The following is a 16506-nucleotide window of genomic DNA, read 5'->3' on the forward strand; positions in this document are numbered from 1 at the left end:
CAATTGATTTGTTACCCTTTCATTAAACTCTCATGCAAAAATCAGACTGATATTACTAACCAACATGATTCCTGTCATTTGACATGTTCTTCTTGTTCCACTCATTAAAATGCCCAGTTGGTGATAAACACCAGTCTGATTTTTGCATGAGAGTAATGAAATGGAAACAAATCAATTGGAAGTTCTGTCCGACAAAATACATAAAACGTTTTCAAAGTCTGACGTTCCAAATTTTTAACTTATTCCACAATTAATACTTCCCCTGTTCCCATACATCAAAGTTTGTCTGACTAGACACTGTTAATCTATTAACAAATAATTTTCAGCTAGCTATTTTAATCAACTTTTTTTTGGTACGCATTATCCAGGTCTATGCAGTTCCCTTGTTTACCGATCCAAAACTAATGAGTATAAATAAGAACCGAGTACTTACTGTGCCTCTCCCATATTTTCATGAAGTGTCTAAGTAGTTTTATGACTGTAGTTTGTTCATTATTGTATTTTTTTTTTGTTTTTATAAATGGGTACAAATATACTGCTTCTCCATTCGTTTAGCATTTGTCCAACTTCCATAATTCTATTAAATAAACGTATTAGCCAACTTATTCCTGCCTCTTCTAATGGCTTCCACATTTCCCCAGGAATATCCTGATTCCTTTATTTTTTGAAGTGCTTGAGCCACTTCCTCATGGTCAGTGCGAGTTGACAGTAAAATCAAGTAGGAAGTATATATCAGCACATCTCACAACAAGGATGGAAAAAATACAGTATGTTTAAGATATACTATGTGAAGACAGACACATGTCTCTGACTCATTAGCTATCATCAGTACAGTATAGCCAAGTTAGAATAGGTCTACGTTAACCTTTCCTTGTTTGAAAAACTCTAAACATTGATTGTTTGAAACATTCCTTTCCTCAGGTAGCTGTAGCTTCCTCCTTGGATGTGTTAGTTGTTGCTCTGGAATCGTTAGGATCTTCTGACATTATTGTCACAAATTGGTTGCATTGCTCCTGTAGTGATCTTTTCCCAAGCTAGCATACACCTCTAGTAGGTATAGCGGTATAGCATACAGAAATGTAGATAAACTGATAATGTTGATTTGTAAACAAAACATCTTCACTAAATGGGTGAAAAAGCTGAATTCTTAGTGTCTGTTATCTGTATTTTGAGGTTGCAGTCATTAAGTTACGGGGCAGAATAAAAAAAAACTCTGTAGACACATTAACGGACACACTTCACATGTAATCACATCTTCTTAAGGAGTGACTTCATATGCAGTTGTGTCAGTGAATGTATTAATATCAAGCTTTCGCAAAATTTATTTGTTTCATCAAGTCTAAAATAAATTTATAATTCTTTTCTCAGTAAATACAATGAAATTAAGACAAAAAAGCATTGTATTAAAGAAGCATAAAAACTTACAACATGAGCTTAGTCCATTAAATTTTAAACATTATCACTAAACATAAAAATATAAGATTGTTAATCTAGTAGTAATTACAATGTTTTATTTAATTTTATATCACAGTAATAGTTTTTGGCACTGAAATATCTCATAAAAACGGATTACTGGTTGTCTCGTAATCCATCTCGTAACTGAAGTCACTCTAGATTTAAATTATGTCTTTCTGCCACAGCATTTAAGTACATAAATAACCGATTTACAAAATTCATCTTTTCAAAATATAAACATTAAACTTAAAAACAAGCAAAAAGTTGGGTTCTTCTTCTTCTCTTTTTTTATGGCTTCGCTACGAGGCGATTCGCCAGCACTATTTGTTGGCGACCGTGATGTAATCTGGTTCTAAACCATATCAGGGCCGCTGACATTTGCGTGAGATGGTAGCATTTTTTCCTGACTTTTAAAAATTTGAGGTTAAGGTGTTATATACAAATAGGAAACACAAACACAGATTGTAAACAAATGGTAATAGGAACGCCACAGAGGAGAAACTGGAAGGCAAAAATATTAAACATATTAAAATAAAGTTGAGCATCATGAATTACAAATTAATTTTATTATAGTCAAGAAACTGTAAGATTGCACTGACCGACCTTTCGTTAGGGGATATTAAGATTGTATCTATTGAGATTGGTGTTTTGAATTTCATTGAAATAAAGATTGTGTATAAATCCATGTTGGGAATAACATTAATGGGGCATTCAAAGAAAATATGGTTTAAATCCTCCACTACTCCGCATTCACATGCTGGACTGTCTATTATTTTGATTTTAAAAAGATGTTGTTTAGTTAAGCAATGACCTGTTCTCATTCTTATTATTGTGGTGATATGTCTTCTGTTTTTAAATGTTAGGGTTGAGAACCATGCCTTAAAGGAAAAAGAGGTTTGCATTCTCATATACTGGTAGTTTTTCCTCCGCAGCATGGCTTCCCAATTGATTTTAAATTTAGTAATAATTTTTTCCTTTATGGAGTTTAGAATATCTTGGGAGTCTAATAACATAGCCAACGGAATATTTAAGCCTGTCCCTATTTTGGCTAGTAAATCAGCTTCTACATTACCAGGAATGTCAGAATGTCCTGGAATCCATGAGATTAAAATGTCAAAACCTTTCTTATATGCTGATAAGATGAGATTTTTTGTTTTGAGGGAGATTGAGTCATCAGTGGCTGATATTTTAGGGTTTTTAATTTTAGATATAGCATTTAGAGAATCTGAGAAGATAATAGCCTTCTTGATGTCTTTAGATATTATGATTTTAATTGCTTGGTAAATTGCCACATTTTCGGCTTTTGTTATAGATAACTCACCAGGAAGCCTAGAAGAAAACTTGAAGTTAATGTTGGGAATGTTGACTCCAAAACCTATTCTCCCATTACTTTTGGAGGCGTCAGTATATACAAAGGAGAAATCCCTATTGTACTTTTGGGTGAATATTGAAAATTTTTGTTTGATTGATGATTCATTTTTCTTAAGATTACAGTTTAACGTTTGTATTGGATTGCTTAATGTGTTGAAGTCCAAGTCATAACAAGGAAAGTTTGGATGTTTGTGTATTTTGTTTTGATAAGGGAAAAAATGTTCAAGGGCCATTACAAGAAGAGGTACAAGGTTTGCCTTGTGGAAAATGGGTTTATTTATGATTTTTCTACGTATGTTAAGAAGCGTCTTTATTACTGGGTGATTGTTAATTTTGATAATTTTAGATATGAATTTAGACGCTAGTATTAGACTTCTATGTTCCAGGTCAATCTGAGCAGATTCAGCTAAGATTGCTAAGCGCGGAGTGGATTTCATGCATCCCAGGCATACTCTGAGCCCTTCGAAAAATACTTTATTTAGGTTATTGCTACATTTCTGTGTAATTGGGCTGAACAGAAAGGAACCATAATCCATATGAGACCTAATCAAAGCATTAAAGACCATAATTAGAATCTTGGGGTCTGCACCCCACCAAACTCCACACAATGCTCTCAATATGTTGATATTTTTCTTTGCTTTAAGTACAATTTTGTCTATGTGAGGGTCCCATTTCAAGTTTTTATGAAAAGTGATGCCCAAGAATTTAACCTGATTTTTGAAGGGAATGTTATTGTTATTATTAAGAGTGATTATAGGGGGGTTTGTTTTGCGTTGACCTCTTGTGAACCACACAGCTTCACATTTATCAATTGAAATAGACAACCCATGAGCTTCTAGCCAGTTTTGAGTGTTTGTAATTTCTGGGATGATCTTATTTGTCATACTATGAATGTCTTTACCGCTAATATACAACACTAAATCATCTGCATACCCACATATTTTCACTTCGTTAGAGAATAAATAGAAAAGGTCATGAATGTATATGTTAAAAAGAATGGTGCTTAAGGGAGAGCCTTGAGGTAGCCCCTTAGAAGTTTGGTATGGTCCCAAGAAATTGCCGTCATCAGCTCTTGAATATAAAAGTCTATTTTGTAGGATTTTAAGGATAAGGTTGATTAAAGCCAAGGGGAGGTTTAAATTTTTAAGTTTATTATAAAGGTTGTATATTTCAACATTGTCGTAGGCTGATTTAATATCTAGAAAAATGGCTAATACCGTTTGGGAAGATTCAAATGCTTCTAAAATCGTAGAGTGTAAAAGAGCTAAATTATCATATGTCCCTCTACCTTTCCTGAAACCTGATTGATTAATTTTAAATAGTGAATTGTGTTCCATAAACCAATCCAGACGATTTTTAATTATGATTTCGAGAGTTTTAAGTACACAGGATGATAGGACTATTGGTCTGAAACTCTCAGACAAAGTAGGGTTTTTTTGAGGCTTTAAGATGTTAATTACATTAAATTTTTTCCATTCCACAGGAACAGGACCCCCACTCAAACAAAGGTTGTAAATTCTTAACAGTGTGTTTTTGGCTGCCAGTGGGAGGTTTCTTAACATCAAGTAAGATATGTCATCGATACCTGGCGCAGAATCTTTTTTATTATTTAACGCCAAATTATACTCATGGATTGAAAAGGGAGCAACTTCTTGGTTATCATATGACATATTAAAATTGGGATCAATGTTTATTGAAGACATTTTACCTAATATTTCTAATTTGATATTATCTGGCGGATTATGAACAACTTTATTATTGTGATAATTGGAAAATTTTTTAATTTTATTCCAAACGTAAGTGATATTGGATCCTCTGTTTAAGGATTCACAAAAGTTTTTAAATTTGTATTTCTTTTTTGTTTTTAAGTTCCTCCTAGTCATAGCGATGATGCGTTTTGTTTCGATGAAATTTTCTATAGAGGGGGAATTATTAAAATTGGAGATTGCTTCTTTTCGTGTTTTGATCCATAAGGAACACTCTTCGTCCCACCATGGATTCCTGGGTCTACCCTGTACCCCACAATTTTTGAAAGGGATTGCTTCATCTGCCGCTGTGTTTATGACTGTAAGGAAATCCTTATAGTCTTTGATTTCTGACAAGTTTTGCTTGTTTAATAATATGTTCTGGTAATAGGTATTCCAGTCAGCTTTTTTAGTGTTTCTTGTTTTGTATGGTTTAAGTAGGTGTCTTTCTATTCCATTAAGGTCCTCTATATTTAATTTAATGTATGTGGGAAAGTGGTTACTGTTACCGCAGTCTTGGATAACACCCCACTCAGACGACAAACACATACTGTTGCTCACAATTGCAAGATCTATTGCACTGATGTTCTTATTAGAGTCTTGAAATAACGTTGCTGAGCCATCATTTAACACTGTAAGGTCATTATCAAAGGAAAAATCAAAAATAACTTTACCACCTTTATTGCATACCCCTTTATCCCAAGCGGGATGGTGTGAGTTCAAATCCCCCATAATGATTAGATTATTTAAGGGTATACCTTCTACCATTTCGTTTAGTAAGGTGGCAGTGATTGCCATATTTGAACTAGAATATATATTTATAAGGTATAGGTTACTGATACTAATTATTATGTATTGAACTAGAGCTGAATTGAATTTTTTGATTGTCGAAAACCTTATGGATTTCTTAATGCATGTTGCCACCCCACCAAATGAATCATCCCTGTCTTGTCGGATGATGTTATAAAAGTTTAAAGAAAATCTGGCATCATGCTTAAGCCATGTTTCATTGATGAAAATGATATCTGGATCCATTTCGGATATTAGACTAATCAGGTTATCCCTATTTGCATTAACACTTCTGATATTCCATTGTATTATTTTTAGTTTTGGGTTGTGAGACATTGTGGTGTATAGGAAGTTATAAAGAGTCAAAGTCTGAGATTGAATCTTGGTCCATATAGTCCAAGTTTGTCTGGGATAATATATTTTTGAGAATATTTAAATTATCGAATGTCGCATTATTGAGAAAATGTAGACAAGCGTTTCTGGTATTATATAAAGTATCTGAGTCAGAATGTTGAATATGTTGCAATGCACTGGGATGCCAGGCTAAGTTTTGTAGAGAGTTTGATGAGGGTTTTTCTGTGTTTGTGTTATATGATGTTGAGGCTTGTTGTTGGGAGGGAGAGTATGTTGATTTTTCGGGGCGTGAATTAGGGAAAAAGAGGTTTTCTTCATGAGCTTTCTTGTCGTACCCTTTTTGAATGACTCGTCTTTTGTTGTTTGAGTTAGAGACCACCTGTTGAAATGAGCGTTTGGTAGTGGAGGATTTGAAGTTATGAGTTCTTCTTTGGGAGGGCGTGACAGAGTCGTTGATGCTAACATTATTGTTTGGGATATTATTGGACTTCCTATTCCTAAGAACTGGGAAGTCACTGGCATACATAATAAACTTATCTTTTTCTACATATGTTTTTGTGACTGCTTCGTTGGCATCATAGAAAGTCATATTTTCGTATGCCATTAATTCTTTAATGTTTTTTTGCCTCAGGAATTCGGGGCAGTTCTTATCAGTGGCTTTGTGGGGTCCCTTGCAGAAGAAGCATCTGACTTCACATGCTTCAGTATGGGCAAGTTCACCACAGTTAATGCAACGATCTTTACTCTTACAGATTGTTTTAGTGTGCCCAAACCTTAAACAATTGAAACACTGAGTAACTGGTGCTACGTAAACGTTAACTAGTTTCGGCATGCCATAAAAGTTTACTATTTTAGGCATTATTACACCTTTAAAAGTAAAGAGTACTGTGCCTGTTGGTTCATACGTGATTACGTCATTCTTGAATACCTTCCTATTGAGTCTTCTAACATTTAGTATTTCGATGTCAGAGCCTGTACTGCAACAATCCAACAATTCTTTGTCACCAATCTCTAGATCAATTTGTCTAACTATACCCTTACAAGTAACAAAATTAAAGGGAATATAAATTTTATAACCCTTGTCTAACAAAGTTTTATTATTTAAAAATTGATTAGCTGATTCAAAATTAATAAATTCAATTGCAATTCGATTAAGGCCTTTACTATGTATTTTTCGAATATCTTTTAATTTTAAATTGAAAATATCTCTAGCAATTTTAATCCCATTAAACGAACCTACTTTCGTATCTATGTTTGTTGATTCTAAATACACAAAAAAGGGCCCATTATCTTTTTCGGAGTAGAGGTTGATAATTTTTTGTTCCTGATGGGTTTTATCGTTCTGAGATAGGCTATGGGAGTTAGAAATATCGTTATTACTATTTGAAATATCGTTATTACTATTTGATGCGGAATCTAAAATTATGTTCTCGACGGGTTTGAGGGGGGACGTACCCCCCTGTTCGTTACTCATAATACAAAAAGCCAGTCAGTGCAAGTTTTGTAGTAAACAATATATAAAAAAGAAAAATAACAAAATATATCAAATTAAGCCTATAAAAAAGAAAGAAGTATTCAAATGATTAAGCTAATGCTCAACTTACCCAGACAAAAACAATTTGGGGTAGGTTAGGTACGTTAGTACTTAGGAAAGACCTCGTATTCGTAGAACGCGGAGCCAAGCGCTGTTCACACCACCAAGCACAGGTCAAGAGTGAAAAAAGTTGGGTTAACATGAATTAACTGACAGTCAGGACATGACAGAACCCTAATAACATGATACGTAATTTTTTTCATACATCATACCACTTTATACACTTATGTTTTGACGACTGTAATCTGATGTACGTAATTCTGAACTTTACACATGTACGTAATCACTTTACGTAAAGGATACAGCATAGCCCCCATTATTTAAATTTTAAATAAAATAGAAGTAATAAACTGTTTAAAAACATATTTATACGTTGAAGTAATATTATAATTTCTAAAAATACCTATATTGATATATAAAATTATCTTGAAAATGTTAATATTAATCTTAAAAATGCTAAAATTGTAAATTCGCGATAAATATTGCCAATACGTTACTATTTATGAACCGTCGCTTTTCTTCAGTTGATTTTCCATTGACGAATAGTATAAACTCAAAAAAAAACGCAGACTTTCAACAAACATATTTATTCCACAATTTTTTCATGGGCTATATGATTTTCTGCTGGATTTCTGTGATATCTTAAAAAATACTAAAAATTGTAAATTCTCGATAAATATTGGATATTCGTCATTTTTTATGAACTGTGACGTTTCCGCAGTTGCTTTTCCCTTGACGAATCGTATAAACTCAAAAAAACGTAGACTTTCAACAAAAAAATTCATTCCTCAATACTCTTTTTATACATGGATCATCTTCTTGGTCGTCTTGTAACTGTTGGGGCTGCCATTGCTCATTAATTACGGTGGTTCGTCTCACGGGGCAAAATCGTTCCTCTAATTTGGCACAGTAATTACAATTTGTACTGCATGGTCGTCTCGAAAGGGCATCAGCATTTGAATGAACTCTTCCGGCCCTGTGTTCTATCTCGTAATCATATTCTTGTAATCGTTCTAACCATCTTGCCATCTGGCCCTCTGGATTACGGAATTGTATAAGCCATTTTAGAGCAGCGTGATCTGTTCGAAGAAGGAACTTTCTGCCATACAAGTATTTATGGATATGTTCGCAAGCCTTCACTACACCCAGCAGTTCTCTTCTGGTAACGTAATAGTTTCTTTCTGGTTTCGACAGGACTTTGCTGAAATAAGCGATGACTTTTCCTGTCCATCCTGGATTTGGGAGAGAACAGCTCCTATGGCACTGTTGCTAGCATCGGTATCCAAAACAAATTTTCCTGACTGTCCCGGGTAGCTTAATATCGGTGCACTCATCAGAGCCATTTGTAGTTGTTCGAAAGCTTTTTGACACTCTTCACTCCATGTATATTCTTTGCCCTCCTCCGTCAACTTTGTTAGGGGCTTAGAGATATTGGCAAATCCTTTGACAAATCTTCGGTAATATGTACATAGGCCAAGGAAACTTCTAATTTCATGTTTATCTTTTGGTACTGGCCAATATTTAATTGCTTCAATATTTTCAGGATCAGCTGTTACACCATTACTCGATACAATATGTCCCAAGTACTTAACTTCTCGTCGAAACATGTGACATTTCTTTGGACTTAACTTCAAGTTCGCTGCCCTCAATCGTTGAAAGACTTCTATTAAATTCTTGGCGTGTTCATCAAATGACTTTCCAACCACAATTACATCATCCAAGTAAACCAGGCATGTTTTCCATGTTAGACCTCTTAAAACTGCCTCCATTAATCTTTCAAATGTGGCAGGGGCATTACATAAACCAAACGGCATAGCCGTAAACTGCCAAAGCCCTGATCCTATCGAAAATGCGGTTTTCTCCCGATCGACTGGCTCCATGTCTACTTGCCAATATCCACTTTTTAAATCGAGTGTGGAAAACCATCGAGAACCAGAGAGAGTATCCAATGTATCGTCTATTCGGGGCAAAGGATAACTATCTTTTTTTGTTACCGCATTGAGCTGGCGGTAGTCGATACAAAAACGCGTCGAACCATCTTTCTTCTTTACCAGAACTACTGGTGATGTCCATGGACTGTTCGATGGTTCAATTACCCCTTGTTTGTCCATATCCTTGATAATCTCTTCGGCTTCATCTCTTTTCGCAAATGGAAGCCGTCTAGGCCGTTGTCTGATTGGCTGAGCGTCTCCGGTATTTATTTTATGCGTTACTATGCTTGTTTTGCCCTTATCCTTCTTATCAATAGCAAAAACATCTTGGTACTCTATCAGCATAGACCTCACTTTTTCCGTTCGTTCATGATCAAGATCTTGGCATCTTTCAATGATCATCTTGACAAGGTCTTTTGGATACTTTGACTTCGATGATTTCTCATTGGTATTCATAGAGCAAATTGAAGCCACGGGAATACACTGTCCGATCAAAGCTCCTCTACTTAACTTGATAGCAGTTTCCCTTAAATTCATAACTCTTACAGGGATATCTCGAACTCTTACCAAAGTTTTCGCCGTTAGGAACTCGACGTTGTCCACATCTTCGACCATCCTTAAACTTCCCTCTCGGCAGTGTCCATCAAGCATGGTCATCAGAATTTTCTCACTATTACCGGGTATGGTTACGTCGCATGTAGTTAGTAGGCGGATGACATCTTCTTTGTCGTCGTGAAAGGGCAACTCGTTACGGCTAAAACTACTGCATTAACTGAGGGTAGGCCTAGGGTTACCATAGTCTCTAGTTCTTTGATCTTCTCTTCTAGCATTTCCTTATTGTCGTTTACACTTTGTTGTATCTTATCGAATGTTCTATAAACATCTTCAAATTTCTCGTTGTTCTGTTTACAAACTTCTTCAATTTTTTCGTTGTTTTGTCTACAAACCTCTTTAATTGCTTGAGAAACACTCTCAAATTTCTCGTAGCTTTTTCTAGCAGTTTCATCAATCTTTTGAGAAGTCTCGTCGAATCTTTTAGCAACATTTTCGAATTTCTCATCGCTTTTTTTAGAAGTTTCATTGATCTTTTGAGAAGACTCATCAATCGTTTGAGAAACAGTTTTTAATTTCGATAAGATTGCTTGTTCTGCTGATTGGAAGTGGAACGTCTCTGGATTATCTCCGTTCTTCGTGAGGACTTCCTCGAGTCGTGCTTGTAGGACTTTCTTGGTCCCACTGCTGTCTTCATCCCGTTCCTCTAGCTGTTCACGGAGCTATTTTACGGAATGTTCTTGTAGCAACATCTTTGGTCGGCACACACGTACTTTTCACAATGTCTTTTATTTAAAAGTCTTTCCGAATACCGAACAATCAACGCACTTTAATTATTCCCGACGAATAAAGTTCAAAAGTCCTTCAGAATACCGAACAATTAACGCACTCCGATTATTCCCGACGACATAAAGTTCAAAAGTCTTTTTTTTACTCCTAATTTATTTACATCCCACACCGTTAACACCACTGTAGCGTAATTACGGTTAAGTAATACTCTCGGTTCGTTTATACGAATTTATTTATACTAATGAAATTTATATTATACAAGTTTTCTTTTACAAACTCTCGCTTAAACTAAACCTATTTACAACATCCTTTCCAATTTATAGCCCAGCTGTTATTTCTCGAAGATTCTGTCCATCTCTAGTTACTGTCGCGACATTCGGAGAATTGCTCGTCTTTCCGTCCCGCCACATTGCGTCTTATCAGGAAAGATCCACGTGGAATGCGTGTGTGGAGATGGGACCTGTTATACGAGGGTCGGTCAAAAGTAATCTTTTGTTACAATACATTACAAATAATATGTCCATAGAAGCAACGAATGCAAATAAAATTAACTGTTGTTAAAGTACGATTTGTTATTAACGAATAAAGGGATTGAAATGAATTATCGGTTATATAAGGCCAATATAATTTAAGGCACAGCCGTAAAAATCTAAATACGACAGAAAATGTATGTCTATAGTATTTTTAATTAAGTTTGATTTAGATATGTTCATGGTTCATACTTACAATAGACGAAAGTCTAGATAGTATGCCACATATCCGCGCATTTTGATATTTGACACGAAGTATCGTCTAACAACAGGCAAATCATTGAATAAGCATCAAAAATCGTCGGAAAATCAGCGTAGTTTACACTTTAATCACACAAATTGGCAAACATGTATAATTTTTTTATATGTATAATAAAAATCTGTTTTAAAATACGTATTTTATGTCTAGGCACAAACAGGTAATAATTCCTCATCTATCAATCCCATTATCATTGTTATCAAATGTGGCATCGACAAAGATTACATAAAACACCGCTAAGTGACAGTGTCTTAATGATTAAACATTTAATACAAAGAGTGGAAAAAACGTAGAACGGTGTTGTAAATTCAAACTTCTAAAAAGGCATGACACTCTGTGAAAAAGGCCTCGTCCGCCTCGGTAATACTGAACTGCACAAACTGGCAAGTAAAAGATTAGGATTTACAAGATAATTATTTGCTAGGAAATTCACAACAGTTTTGTACGTTTTTGTTTATATCGTATTTGGGTTTCTTGCTTATATTGGCACGTCGTCTCTTCGTTAACGCCATCATAATGGAAGATAAAAATATTAAATTTATTAAGCTTATTCAGAAAGATAAAATAACAAATTATATTCATTATTTTGAATACATTCTCTCATACATCGATTATAATACTGCGCATAGGCGCCATTCCCCACCGGCACCTTTAGAATCTGTGCACTGTAATACCTATATATACGACGCTGGGTTCTGCAAATAAGTAGGTACGCAAAAAATACATATAGATCATCCTAAACCCTTTACAGTGCGTCACAGATTATCGAATTCTCTCTAACGCATTACAGTTGTAAGTGACACAAAAAACGTACCTCTGTGATTATTATACATTGAACTTAGTAAATTATGTATTCCTTGACGGGTATTTGCATATTAAAATGTTAGACTTATAGATGTATAATTAGTTGACGATTACAATACTCTAAACAGATAACCAATCAATGAGGCAAGTAAAGATAATTTGACACAAAAATAATCGATCATATGGTAAAATGACAATGTTAAAGTCCTTTTCATGAGAATTTTTCAGTGCGTCACAAATGATAGAAAAAAAGGTAAGTCCGTGATAATACACATTTATAACATTTATTCTAAGATGACATTTTAGTTAAATCTGACAGTTGTCACATTTTATTTGCAATTTGGCATAAAAACAAATCAATTTTGTTTATTGCATTTATAAAATAATTTTTTCTTTGAATTGTATAGTTTTATAAATTGTACAGATTATATTCGTAGATATATTATTTAATTAGTAAATAATTTTTTTTTCGATTATAGCGCCATCTATTGACAACTAGAATAAATGTTATAAATGTCACCGACGAAATGTAATCACTGACGGGCGTTTTTCTGTCACATTCAATTTATTGCGTTAGAAAGAAATCGAAAAACTGTGACGCACTGAAAAATGCTCATGAAAAGGACTCTAGTATATTTCAGCGACGTAAATATAAATATTTTATGTCATTGGTATATTTGGATATTGTATAGTGAAATTTGATTTTGTTTATTTATTTTTACAATAAAATATTTTAAATACAGTCGAACCCGCTTATTGGAATAGCCTTCGTGCCAGTCAAAAGTATTCCTATAACCGGGATATTCTAATAACCGATCATTGGTCGCTAGTGGAAATGTTTCGGGACCTCAAATTTTTATTCCTTAAACCGGGATATTCCTTTAAGAGGTATTCTAATAAGCGGGTTTGACTGTATTAATAATCTGACAAATGTTTGTATAAATATTGAAGTTTATATAAATATAAAAAATATTCTGACAACTGTCAGATTTAACTAAAATGTCATGTAATGATTTGCGACATTCTTAAAATCCTAAAATCCACTGAAAAAAAGGTTTGGGATTCACTATACGGTCTGAGCTTCGCTGGTGTCGCGAACTAGCGGACTATTAATGAAACTTTCACCGGAAATTTTTTAATTTATTATTTAATTTTTATCGCGTAATATTTACAATGCAAAAAAATAAATAAAATGGAAACGATTTTTTAAAGTTTTTGCTAATCATTTTGACGTTCTATTGATGAAATATTAATTTCTTACTTCGGATACTTTCACAATTATCGTGTAGATGGCGCTAAGATTATTAGATTAATTTAAAATTACATGTTACGGAATATTAAAAAAACTTAAATTCAGTATTTAAAACGTAAGTATATTTAAGGTAAAAATATATACCACAGCTACCAAATATTAGTTGGTCACTAATATTTTTTCTAATTAATGTTTTTAATTTCAATTTTAAATTAATCACTTTGATATTTATGTCTAATTTCCAGTAAAAATTTACAGACTTGTCACTACTCGCGCTCGCCAATTTTTAATTATCCCCTCTACCTACGGGCTCACAGCGTATACTGTTTTTTTCTTTTCATGGAACTGGCAGCTTTCCTTTTTCTGATATGTATGTTGGAGTTCCGTTAGTATTTCACGGATCGACGGGCATACTGATCGTACGAAACAAGCACATAGATATTTTTTAATTTTCATTTCACTTCAATTTTGAACAAAATTGTTTTATATTTTTATTGACATATGATGACGTTAGTGTAAATTTTCAAACAAAGTTGTTGTCAATTTTCAAACAATTATTAACATTCACTGTATATCATTTACTTAACTTAAATGGTTCATTACAGAAGCAAAAAAAGACATGGATGACAACATCGTCACAACTTCCGTCCCAAAAAACAGACTTTGCTCATCATCTGTAATATTTTATGAACAATTCAAGTTACGCAAATATTTTCGTCTGTTTTTTATATAAAGATCTCTGTATATCAACATTTTAAAATTTTATTACACACTTCCATAAAATATTTCTGATAATGAAAAGTGGAACAACATTTTTTAGACTTTATATTCCCAACACAAATTGTACTCGATTTAATGGAATTTTCATAGCTGCAATTTACTTAAATATATATATATATATATATATATATATATATATATATATATATATATATATATATATAGAACTGGATTCGAAATCCGATGTATTTATCGACCGTGCAAGTATATTCTATAACACTATAAAACAGTGTTGAAATTATCGGGAATTGCGGTCTGTGGCTTAGATTGAAACTACATTTAATTCTGTTGAATTTCGATATTTCGATGAGTATTTATTAATTTTTCATCTTCATCAGGAACAAACTACAAAATTAACTAACAGTTAGGTACAAACATAATATTACAATGATATAACTTACGAATTGTTGTAGGTATGTTATATAAAGCAATTTAACTTAAAGCTATGCATGTCGTTTCACGAGAACGTCGAGGGCGGCACTGAGTCAGGTATCTTTTCTCACATGTGTTAAGGGTCAAAAGTTCCAATATCGAGCCATCTGTTTAATATTCTGCTATTTTTCGAATTTTAAAACATTGCAGTAAATTTCGCTTAATCTACTTGTGTCTGATTTGTAATTAATTGAACGTTTATTACTGTTTATGTGGTACATCTCGAGGAACAATCTTTTCTTATAATTTCTTTCTGAATCTAAGATCTTGATATCTGACAAATTAAATTGGTGTCCTGTTGTTATGGAATGGTGTGCTGCTGCACAAGTATTTTTGTGTGTTTTACAATCACTTTTGTGCTGCGTTATTCTTTGTTTCAGCCACTGCGATGTTTGTCCTATATACTGCCCATCACATTCGAGACAAGAAAGTTGATAGATGATATGACTCTGATTTAGAAGCGGTGTCTGGTCTTTAAGCTTCGAGCTTTACAGCTTATTCTCGAAGCTTAAAGACCAGACACCGCTTCTAAATCAGAGTCATATCATCTATCAACTTTCTTGTCTCGAATGTGATGGGCAGTATATAGGACAAACATCGCAGTGGCTGAAACAAAGAATAACGCAGCACAAAAGTGATTGTAAAACACACAAAAATACTTGTGCAGCAGCACACCATTCCATAACAACAGGACACCAATTTAATTTGTCAGATATCAAGATCTTAGATTCAGAAAGAAATTATAAGAAAAGATTGTTCCTCGAGATGTACCACATAAACAGTAATAAACGTTCAATTAATTACAAATCAGACACAAGTAGATTAAGCGAAATTTACTGCAATGTTTTAAAATTCGAAAAATAGCAGAATATTAAACAGATGGCTCGATATTGGAACTTTTGACCCTTAACACATGTGAGAAAAGATACCTGACTCAGTGCCGCCCTCGACGTTCTCGTGAAACGACATGCATAGCTTTAAGTTAAATTGCTTTATATAACATACCTACAACAATTCGTAAGTTATATCATTGTAATATTATGTTTGTACCTAACTGTTAGTTAATTTTGTAGTTTGTTCCTGATGAAGATGAAAAATTAATAAATACTCATCGAAATATCGAAATTCAACAGAATTAAATGTAGTTTCAATCTAAGCCACAGACCGCAATTCCCGATAATTTCAACACTGTTTTATAGTGTTATAGAATATACTTGCACGGTCGATAAATACATCGGATTTCGAATCCAGTTCTATATATATATATATATATATATATATATATATATATATATATATATATATATATATATATATATATATATATATATTTAAGTAAATTGCAGCTATGAAAATTCCATTAAATCGAGTACAATTTGTGTTGGGAATATAAAGTCTAAAAAATGTTGTTCCACTTTTCATTATCAGAAATATTTTATGGTGACATCTCGTGGCCTCAAAGTAGAGGCACAGATCGGTTTCGTACCGAAACGAGCAAGGTAGGTTGCTTCTAACTAACTCAGATTGCGCTAGTCCCATAAGGACTGCATGGCTGTCTTACGGCCTCGGGTATACGGAGGAAATATTCTGCATCTTCGTCTGTTCTGAGAGCTTGGCTGATGAGCTGTAGACAGCGAAAACGTTCCCAAGATGGCAGCACAGACGAAGGTAGAATATTTATTTCCCGTATAATATTTTACATATTATTTTCATACTTTTTAAAAAGTAGAAAGTTGCGATTATTTCCTGCTTGTTTGACGCCGTAGGTATTTTTCAATAAATACCAGGTGACATCTCGTGGCCTCAAAGTAGAGGCACAGATCGGTTTCGTACCGAAACGAGCAAGGTAGGTTGCTTCTAACTAACTCA

The 16506-nt window shown here is 33.8% G+C and overlaps 1 long non-coding RNA gene across 1 annotated transcript; it reads right to left on the reverse strand.

The window, feature by feature from the left end:
- Positions 1-1382: 1382 nt before the first annotated feature.
- LOC126878669 (uncharacterized) lies at positions 1383-7624 on the reverse strand. Its single transcript, XR_007695728.1, has 2 exons — positions 7319-7624; positions 1383-1956 (listed from the first exon to the last, which is right to left on the reverse strand). It is a non-coding gene; the product is annotated as an uncharacterized LOC126878669 (long non-coding RNA).
- Positions 7625-16506: the final 8882 nt, after the last annotated feature.

The sequence above is a fragment of the Diabrotica virgifera genome, chromosome 10 (assembly GCF_917563875.1).
Source record: "Diabrotica virgifera virgifera chromosome 10, PGI_DIABVI_V3a".
NCBI classification, from domain to species: Eukaryota; Metazoa; Arthropoda; class Insecta; order Coleoptera; family Chrysomelidae; genus Diabrotica; species Diabrotica virgifera.